The following is an 11,852-nucleotide window of genomic DNA, read 5'->3' on the forward strand; positions in this document are numbered from 1 at the left end:
CGAGGTTCAGTAGAAACTTGACCTGAAATTTCATGATCAATATCATTAGCTTCCTCACTAATTGGTGTAGTTGTCACAGGAACCGGTTCTTGTGATGAACTACTTTCCAATAAGGGAACGGGTACAGTTACCTCATCAAGTTCCACTTTCCTCCCACTCACTTCTTTCGAGAGAAACTCCTTCTCTAGAAAGGATCTAAATTTAGCAATGAAAATCTTGCCCTCATATCTGTGATCGAAGGTGTACCCAATAGTCTCTTTTGGGTATCCTATGAAGACACATTTCTCTGATTTGGGTTCGAGCTTATCTGGTTGAAGTTTCTTCACATAAGCATCGTAGCCCCAAACTTTAAGAAACGACAACTTTGGTTTCTTGCCAAACCATAGTTCATAAGGCGTCGTCTCAACGGATTTTGATGGTGCCCTATTTAACATGAATGCAGCCGTCTCTAAAGCATAACCCCAAAATGATAGCGGTAAATCAATAAGAGACATCATAGATCGCACCATATCTAGTAAAGTACGATTACGACGTTCGGACACACCATTTCGTTGTGGTGTTCTGGGTGGCGTGAGTTGCGAAACTATTTCACATTGTTTAAAATGAAGACGAAACTCGTAACTCAAATATTCGTCTCCACGATCAGATCGTAGAAACTTTATTTTTCTTGTTACGATGATTTTCCACTTCACTCTGAAATTCTTTGAACTTTTCAAATGTTTCAGACTTGTGTTTCATTAAGTAGATACCCATATCTGCTCAAATCATCTGTGAAGGTCAGAAAATAACGATACGCGCCACGAGCATCAACACTCATTGGACCGCATACATCGGTATGTATTATTTCCAATAAGTCAGTAGCTCGTTCCATTGTTCCGGAGAACGGAGTTTTAGTCATGTTTCCCAAAAGTCACGGTTCGCAAGCATCAAATGATTCATAACCAAGTGATTCCGAAAATCCATCTTTATGGAGTTTCTTCATGCGCTTTACACCGATATGACCCAAACGGCAGTGCCACAAATAAGTTGCACTATCATTATTAACTTTGCATCTTTTGGCTTCAATATTATGAATATGTGTATCACTACGATCGAGATCAAACAAACTATTTTCATTGGGTGTATGACCATCGAAGGTCTTATTCATGTAAACAGAATAACAATTATTCTCTAGCTTTTAATGAATAATTGTATCGCCATAAACATGATCAAATCAAATTCATGCTCAACGCAAACGCCAAATAACATTTATTTAGGTTCAACACTAATCCCAAAAGTATATGGAGTGTGCGATGATGATCATATCAATCTTGGAACTACTTCCAACACTCATCGTCACTTCCCCTTCAACTAGTCTCTATTTATTCTGTAACTCCTGTTTCGATTTACTAATCTTAGCAACCGAACAAGTATCAAATACTCAGGGGCTACTATAAACACTAGTAAGGCACACATCAATAGCCTGTATATCAAATATACCCTTGTTCACTTTGCCATCCTTCTTATCCACCAAATATTCAGGGCATTTCCGCTTCCAGTGACCATTTCCTTTGCAGTGTGAGCACTCAGTTTCAGGCTTTGGTCCAGCTTTGGTCTTCTTCACGGGAGGTGACAACTTGTTTGCCATTCTACTTGAAGTTTCCCTTTCTTTCCTTTTGCCCTTTTCTTGAAACTAGTGGTCTTGTCAATCATCAACACTTGATGCTCTTTCTTGATTTCTACCTTCGTCGATTTCAACATCACGAAGAGCTCAGGAATCGTTTTCGTCATCCCTTGCATACTGTAGTTCATCACGAAGTTCTAGTAACTTAGTGATGGTGACTAGAGAATTTTGTCAATCACTATCTTATCTGGAAGATTAACTCCCACTTGATTCAAGCGATTGAAGTACCCAGACAATCTGAGCACATGCTCACTAGTTGAGCGATTCTCCTCCATCTTTTAGCTATAGAACTTGTTGGAGACTTCATATCTCTCAACTCGGGTATTTGCTTGAAATATTAAATTCAATTCCTGGAACATCTCATATGGTCCATGACGTTCAAAACGTCTTTGAAGTCCCGATTCTAAGCCGTTAAGCATGGTGCATTAAACTATCGAGTAGTCATCATATTGAGCTAGCCAAACGTTCATAACGTCTACATCTGCTCCTGCAATAGGTCTGTCACCTAGCGGTGCATTAAGGACATAATTCTTTTGTGCAGCAATGAGGATAAACCTCAGATCACGGATCCAATCCGCATCATTGCTACTAATATCTTTCAACACAGTTTTTCTCTAGGAACATATCAAAAATAAACATATGAAAGCAACAACGGGAGCTATTGACCTACAACATAATTTGCAAAATACTACCAGGACTAAGTTCATGATAAATTTAAGTTCAATTAATCATATTACTTAAGAACTCCCACTTAGACAGACATCTCTCTAGTCATCTAAGTGATCACGTGATCCAAATCAACTAAACCATGTCCGATCATCACGTGAGATGGAGTAGTTTTCATTGGTTAACATTACTATGTTGATCATATCTACTATATGATTCACGCTCAACCTTTCGGTCTCCGTGTTCTGAGGCCATATCTGTATATGCTAGGCTCGTCAAGTTTAACCTGAGTATTCTGCGTGTGCAACTGTTTTGCACCCGTTGTATTTGAACGTAGAGCCTATCACACCCGATCATCACGTGGTGTTTCAGCACGAAGAACTTTCGCAACGGTGCATACTCAGGGGGAACACTTCTTGATAATTTAGTGAGAGATCATCTTAAAATGCTACCGTCAATCAAAGCAAGATAAGATGCATAAAGGATAAACATCACATGCAATCAATATAAGTGATATGATATGGCCATCATCATCTTGTGCTTGTGATCTCCATCTTCGAAGCACCGTCGTGATCACCATCGTCACCGGCGCTACACCTTGATCTCCATCGTAGCATCATTGTCGTTACGCCATCTATTGCTTCTATGACTATTGCTACCGCTTAGTGATAAAGTAAAGCAATTACAGGGCGTTTGCATTTCATACAATAAAGCGACAACCATATGGCTCCTGCCAGTTGCCGATAACTTCGGTTACAAAACATGATCATCTCATACAATAAAATATAGCATCACGTCTTGACCATATCACATCACAACATGCCCTGCAAAAACAAGTTAGACATCCTCTACTTTGTTGTTGCAAATTTTACTTGGCTGCTATGGGCTGAGCAAGAACCGTTCTTACCTACGCATCAAAACCACAACGATAGTTCGTCAAGTTAGTGTTGTTTTAACCTTCGCAAGGACCGGGCGTAGCCACACTCGGTTCAACTAAAGTGAGAGAGACAGACACCCGCCAGTCACCTTTAAGCAACAAGTGCTCATAACGGTGAAACCAGTCTCGCGTAAGCGTACGCGTAATGTCGGTCCAGGCCGCTTCATCTCACAATACCGCTGAACCAAAGTATGACATGGTGGTAAGCAGTATGACTTGTATTGCCCACAACTCACTTGCGTTCTACTCGTGCATATGACATCTACGCATAAAACCTGGCTCGGATGCCACTGTTGGGGAACGTAGTAATTTCAAAAAAATAACTACGCACACACAAGATCATGGTGATGCATAGCAACAAGAGGGGGAGTGTATCTTCATACCATTGAAGATTGCTAAGCGGAAGCGTTTATCAACGCAGTTGATGTAGTCGTACGTCTTCATGATCCAACCGATCCAAGTACCGAAAGCACGGCACCTCCGAGTTCTACACATGTTCAGCTCGATGACGTCCTCGCCTTCTCGATCCAGCAAGACGAGCAAAGTAGTAGATGAGTTCCGGCAGCACGATGGCGTGGTGACGGTGTTGGTGAAGAACAATCTCCGCAGGGCTTCGCCTAAGCACTATGGAAACTATGACGGAGGATAAACTAGAGGGGACAGGGTTGCCGGCACACGGCTTGGTGTTTCTTGATCTATCTTTGGTGCTAGCCCTACCCCTCTATTTATATGTTGAGCCTTGGGGTCGAAACTTGGAGTAAAAGCCTCCACAAAGTCGGTTTCACCCGAAAGGCAAGAGTCCTTCTCGGACTCCAGGGCCAGACGCTAGGGACCCTAGCGTCTGGCCCCTAGACTCCGCAAAACTTCCTTTTGCGCTTTCCAAAAACCTTGTGGGCTTTCCCCTTTGGCCCAAATAACGTGTTCTCGTACCCAAACATTTTGGGAAACATCCGGAACCCCTTCCAGTCAATTCCGGAACCCTTCCGAAGATCAAACACTATTATCCCATATATCAAACTTTATATCCGGACCATTCCGGAGTTCTTCGTCATGTCCATGATCTCATCTGGGACTCCGAACAACATTCGGTTACCAACATACATAACTCATATAATACTATATCATCAACGAAATGTTAAGCATGCGGACCCTACGGGTTCGAGAACTATGTAGACATGACCGAGACACATTTCTGGTTAATAACCAATAGCGGGACCTGGATGCCCATATTGGCTCCCACATATTCTACGAAGATCTTTATCGGTCAAACCGCATAACAACATACGTTGTTCCCTTTGTCATCGGCATGTTACTTGCCCGAGATTCGATCGTCGGTATCTCAATACCTAGTTCAATCTCGTTACCGGCAAGTCTCTTTACTCGTTCCGTAATGCATCATCCCGCAACTAACTCATTAGTCACATTGCTTGCAAGGCTTATAGTGATGTGCATTACCGAGTGGGCCCAGAGATACCTCTCCGACAATCGGAGTGACAAATCCTAATCTTGAAATACGCCAACCCAACATGTACCTTCGAAGACACCTTTAGAGCTCCTTTATAATCACCTAGTTACGTTGTGATGTTTGGTAGCACACAAAGTGTTCCTCCGGTAAACGGGAGTTGCATAATCTCATAGTTGTAGGAACATGTATAAGTCATGAATAAAGCAATAGCAACATACTAAACGATCAAGTGCTAAGCTAACAGAATGGGTCAAGTCAATCACATCATTCTCCTAATGATGTGATCCCGTTAATCAAATACAACCCATGTCTATGGCTAGGAAACATAACCATCTTTGATCAACGAGCTAGTCAAGTAGAGGCATATTTCCTTCAATTCTTTCTTATGAGGTTGCCTATTAAACTTGGAAAAATTAAATTCATGAGACTCATCACCAAAGCAAACACTCACAGTTTGTTTATGACAATCTATAGTAGCATTAATAGTGTTCAAGAAAGGTTTACCAAATATAATGGGACAAAAGTAATGTACTCAACATTATATATTATTATCCATTGATATGTGGTTATCCAATGATGTTTGAGTTGATCTGTTTTGTCCTATGGGTTAATTGATGATTATGATTGGTTTGAGTTGTATATTTTATTTTGGTATTGTCCTATGGTGCCCTCTGTGTTGCGCAAATGTGAGGGATCCCTGATGTAGGGTGTGATTGCTTGTATCTGTGTTGGTATTTCCCCGAAGAGGAGAGGATGATGCAGCACAACAACGGTACGTATTTCCCTCAGTTATGAAACCAAGGTGATTAATCCAATAGGAGGACCAATCAACACTAAGTAAACAACACTTGCACACAAATAACAAATACTTGCAACCCAACGCGTAAGAGGGGTTGTCAATCCCTCGAAGATGTTAAAATATGATAAATAGATAGATTGATAGGTGCAAATAAAATAAAGGCAAATAAAACTCGGCGAGATATTTTTGGGTTTTTGATAATATAGATCTGAAACAAAAAGGACAAATAAATTGGAAACACAAATAGCAATATAGATCTGAAAATATATGATAGGAAATAGACACGGGGGCGTAGATTTCACTAGTGGCTTCTCTCGAGAAAATAGGGTACGACGGGTAAACAAATTACTGTTGGGAAATTGATAGAAGAGCAAATAATTATGTGATATCCAAGAAAATGATCATGTATATAGGCATCACGTCCAAGATTAGTAGACCGAAAAGATTCTGCATCTACGACTATTACTCTACACATCAACTGCTATCCAGCATGCATCTAGTGTATTAAGTTCAGGGAGAAATGGAGTAATGCAATAAGAACGATGATATGATGTAGACAAGATCTATTCATGTAGGAATAGACCCCATCTTTATGTCCTTAATGGGAACGATACATGCGTGCCTCATTACCCCTTCTGTCAATGGGTGTGGACACCGCAAGATCGAACCCATCACAAAGCACCTCTTCCCATTGCAAGATACATCAATCAAGTTGGCCAAACAAAACTGAAATATCAAAGAAGAAATATGAGGCTATAATAATCATGTATGGATATGAATATATCTGATTGTAAACTCACAATTCATCGGATCCCAACAAACACACCGCAAAAAGTCATTACATCAAATAGATCTCTAAGAACAGCGAGGAGAACGTTGTATTGAGAATCAAAAAGAGAGAAGAAGCCATTTAACTACTGCCTACGGACCCATAGGTCTACGATGAACTACTCACGCATCATCAAAGGAGCACCAATGAGGATGATGAACCCCTCTGTGATCGTGTTCCCCTTTGGCAAGATGCCGGAATACAGCTCTGGATTGGATCTCTTGGTTCTGGAACTTGTGGTGGCTGGAATCGTGTTTCGTCGACTCCCCCTAGGCTTTTTGGAATATTTCGGAATTTATGGAGCTGAGAGGCGATGGAAAGGACTCCCGTGGGCCCCACCACCCACATGGGCGCGCTAGGGGCCTCTAGCATAACCTGGTGGGTTGTGGGCCCCATGGTCCTTCCCTGTGATGCTTCCTTGGCTCCCAAGTTGTCTTCTGGTCCAAAAGTAATCTCCAAAAATTTCCTGGCATTTGGACTTCGTTAGGTACCAATATTCTGCAAAGTAAAAAAATCAAAAAACAACAACTGGCACTGGGCACTATGTCAATAGGTTAGTCCCAAAAAATGATATATAGTTGCTATAAAATGATTGTAAAACATGCAAGAATGATAATATAAAGGCATGGAACAATCAAAAATCATAGATATGTTGGAGAGGTATCGGTGTGTTGCAATACGTTCATGATTCTCTAATATTGGGTGGCGAGACTGAGAGAAACTTATACCTGAGTAAGGGGGTTGTTGCGTATGGGAGTAAAGAGGACTTGATACTTAATGCTATGGTTGGGATTTACCTTAATGATCTTTGGTAGTTTTGGATGCTTGCTAGAGTTCCAATCATAAATGCATATGATCCAAGTACGAAAAGTATGTTAGCTCATGCCTCTCCCTCATATAAAATTGCAATAATGATTACCGGTGTAGTTATCGATTGCCTATGGAAAATAACTTTCTTGTGTGACAAAATCTTTCTACTAAACAACTAACTTTTATTATCTTGCATTTTGTTCGTAGTTTTATTCTAGCAAAGTACTTGTAGTTTTATACGTGTTCTAGATAAAGTAAATGTTAAGTGTGCGTAGAGTTGTATTAGTGGTCGATAGAACTTGAGGGAGTATTTGTTCTACCTTTAGCTCCTCGTTGGGTTCGACCCATTTATTTATCGGAAAAGGGTACAAATGATCCCCTATACTTGTGGGTTATCAAGACCTTTTTCTGGCGCCATTGCCAGGGAGCAATAGCGTGGGGTGAATATTCTTGTGTGTACGTGTTAGCTTTATCACTAAGTAGTTTTTATTTTCTATTCTAAGTTGTTGTCTATATTTAGTTATGGATATGGTACACGAAATACCAGAAAAATGTACTTGCTACTCATGGAGATGGGGAACCTCCTAAAACCCTTGATGCTCGTTATGTTAAAACTATTAAAAACTACATTGATAATCCTGAGAAAACCCCGTTCAACTTGATAATGGGGGACACGTTGGATCAACGTAAATACTTTAGGGATTATCGCTTGACGCGAAAAGGGAAACTCTTATGGGATCAAATTGATTATTTGCAATGGTATGCTTGGAGTTTATGCTTGGGATATGATTATTCTTGTTTCTCTAGGATGAAGGATCCACACCTTCCCTTTTCATGTGAATTTAATGATAATGAAACCTTGGATTCTTATGCTAATGGTATATATGATTACTATGATGTGGAACAAATAGAAGAATTTGTCGCTTTTAAGGGTGCTTATGAAATTGAATCTCTGTTTGGAAAGTATGAAGATTTTAATGATGTCGTTTATGGACCTGAAAATTTTGCTATACTTAAATATTGCTATGAGATAAATAAAATTCCGATATTGATGTATTTATTGAGAAAGTCTCTGTTGTCCAAGAAGAGACTAATATTTTTTAGGAATCTATGGAAGGAGAAATTGATGAAACTTTGTGCCTATTGGATGAAAAAGATGATGAGGAGAGCGAAGAACAAAAGGAGGAAGAGTGGATTAGCTACCCATGCCTAGCTTATAATGAGAGTAACTCTTCAACTCATACATTATTTAATTTCCTTTTGTGCTTACCGAAGGATGATTGCTATGATCCCGTTGATTCATCTGAAATATCCCTTTTTGATGAAATTGATGCTTGCTATGCTTGTGGCCATAATGCCAATATGAATTATGCTTATGGAGATGAACTTTCTACAGTTCCTTATGTTAAGAATGAATTGTTGTTGTCGCACCCACACATGACAGTCCTATTATATTTTTGAATTCTCCCAACTACACTATATCGGAGAAGTTTGCTCTTATTAAGGATTATATTGATGGGTTGCGTTTTAATATTGCACATGATGATTTTGATGAATATAATATGCATGTGCTTGCTGCTCCTACTTGCAATTATTATGAGAGAGGAACTACATCTCCACATCTCTATGTTTCCAATACGATAAAATTGCAAGAAACTACCTATGCTAGGTATTGTCCTTTACTTGATGTGCATGAATTGTTCTTTTATGACATGCCGATGCATAGGAAGAGAGTTAGACTTCATCATTGCATGATATATGTTACTTTGTGATCACTACTAAATCACAAATCACTGTTAATTAAAATTGGCTTTGACATACCTTGGGATCCGGGTGGATCAATTACTTGAGCAATTTATGCCTAGCTTAATGGCTTTAAAGAAAGCGCTGCCAGGGAGACAACACAGAAGTTTTAGAGAGTCATTTTATTATGTTGTGTGATTTTGTATAGTTCAAAAACAAAAAATATATAGCGGGGAACCTAAAAAATTTCAAAAATAAAAGTGAAAGTGAGAAAGACGAACACCGTTGAAGTGGGGGACGCCCTTGAACTTTGTTCATGCCCACAGAAAATTTATGAATATTAATTACAGATACTTTTCAACAAAAATAATTACCCCCTTGTACAAATCCATTGTATTATAAAAATAATGTACCAAGATTTGCCTTTAGGATGATTAGATTGTTTGCTTGGTATGTATGGTGCAAAAACAGACATTTTGGCTGTAGTGCGTGAATTTACATTTTTTTTATTGGAACATGAATTTTTTTTCAAAGCTTTACACAGTGCTGCCACACAATTTTCATTTTGTCCTAATTTTTTAGAATGTTCTGTTACAGAAGTATAGTCAATGTTTAGATTGCTACAAACTGTCCTATTTTTGACAGATCCTATTTTTGATGCATTGTTTTGCTTGTTTTGGTGAAACTATGGAGTGTATAGATGGTATAAGCCATGGAGAAGTTAGAATACAGTAGGGATAATGCAAAAATAAAATATTAATGGGTTTGCAACAGTACTTAAACACGGATCTTATGAGGGTTTTGTTAAGTTTTGTGTGGATGAAGAGTTCGAAGCTCGAGGAGGTCTTGGTATGAGGAGAAGGAGGATAGGCAAGAGTTCAAGCTTCAGGATGCCCAAGGCACCCCAAGTAAATATTCAAGGAGACTCAAGCGTCTAAGCTTGGGGATGCCGCGAAAGGCATCACATCTTTCTTCAACAAGTATCGGTATGTTTCGGTTTTTGTTTTGTTCACGTGATATGTGTAAATCTTGGAGTGTCATGTGCTTTTTATTTTTCTTTTAATAATGCACCATACTGGTATGAGATAGTCCTTGGTTGATTTATAGAATGCTCTTTGCACTTCACTTATATCTTTGAGTATGACTTTATAGAATGCTTCATGTGCTTCACTTATATCATTTGTAGTTTGGATTGCTTGTTTCTTTTCACATAGAAAACTTGTAGAATGTTCTTTTGCTTCACTTATATTTGTTAGAGCATGAGCATGGTATTTTGTAGAAAGAATTAAACTCTCTTGCTTCACTTATATCTATTGACAGAGTCAACATGAATTGGTCATTTGCATGGTTAGTCATAAAATCCTACATAAAACTTGTGGATCACTGAATATGATATGTTTGATTGCTTGCAATAGTTTTGCGATATAGAGATGATAATATGTGGGAGGTACTTTGTGGTTTAGTAGGAACGTTGGTGTTAAGGTTTGTGATTCCTAAAGCATGCACATATAGTCTCTCGTTATGCTATGAAGCCGGAGCATGATTTATTATTGATTGTCTTCCTTATGAGTGGCGGTCAGGGACGAGCGATGGTCTTTTCCTAACCAATCTATCCCACTAGGGGCATGCGTAGTAGTACTTTGCTTTGAGGGCTAATAAACTTTTGCAATAAGTATTTGAGTTCTTTATGACTAATGTGAGTCCATGGATAATACGCACTATTACCTTTCCGCAATTTGCTAGCCTCTTCGGCACCGTGCATTGCCCTTTCTCAACTTGAGATGTGGTGCAAACTTCACTGGTGCATCCAAACCCCGTGATATGATATGCTCTATCACACATAAGCCTCCTTATATCTTCCTCAAAACAGCCACCATACCTACCTATTATGGCATTTCCGTAGCCATTCCGGTATATATTGCCATGCAACTTCCACCATTCCATTTTCATGACTTGAGCATTCATTGTCATATTGCTTTGCATGATCGTAAGATAGCTAGCATGATATTTTCATGGCTTGTCCATTTTTTGATATCCTTGCTATGCTAGATCATGGCACATCCTGGTACACTGCCAGAGGCATTCGTATAGAGTCATACTTTGTTCTAGGTATCGAGTTGTAATATTGAGTTGTAAGTAAATAGAAGTGTAATGATCATCATTATTCATTATTAGAGCATGTCTCATTGAGGAAAGGGTGATGGAGACTATATTCCCCCACAAGTCAGGATGAGACTCCGGATGAAAAGAAAGAAAAAGAAAAAAAGGGAAAAAAGTGAGGCCAAAAAGAGCCCAAGAAAAAAATAAAAAAAGGAAAAATGAGAGAAAAAGAGTGTTGGTGTACAAAAGTAAGGGTACTTCTGTACCCCTTACTCGTGCGTGGACGGTTGCAGCCACCCCTGCAGCAGGGCTCGGCAAAGCAGAGGAGGATGGCAGGAAGCAAGACAGGAACAAAGAATATCATAACAGACATTCAAGGCAACAAGCAGCAAGAGGCAAGCAGAGCCACGCCCGGCAACAAGCCTTGCCGAGGCGACCTGCGAGGCCCCCAGCAAGCTCCTTCTCGGGGCAGCTTGCGAAGAGACTAGCAGGGCCACCACCCTTAGGGTTAAGAGCTCTGACACCATCAACAATGTTAAAAACCAGGATTTGGAGAGCGCATGTCTGGTAGCATGCGGCCCCTCCCGAGGATTGGCCGCCCACGAACCCACGTGGGATCAGGAGATTAAGACCCCCGGCAAGGCCCTTGTCAGGGATGACTCCAAGGACCCCAGCAAGCCTTGCCGGGGACGATCGCCAGGCCGCGGCCAGACCCGCGCTCGGCAAGGGTTTTGCCACTTCACCACCACTCCAGCGCAACGATAAGCATGCCAGCCAAGCAGGCGCCTGCGTGGCGGCATGCAGATCTTCATGGAAGCCTGCCACTTCGCCAACACAGCA

The sequence above is a fragment of the Triticum aestivum genome, chromosome 2B (assembly GCF_018294505.1).
Source record: "Triticum aestivum cultivar Chinese Spring chromosome 2B, IWGSC CS RefSeq v2.1, whole genome shotgun sequence".
Taxonomy (NCBI): domain Eukaryota; kingdom Viridiplantae; phylum Streptophyta; class Magnoliopsida; order Poales; family Poaceae; genus Triticum; species Triticum aestivum.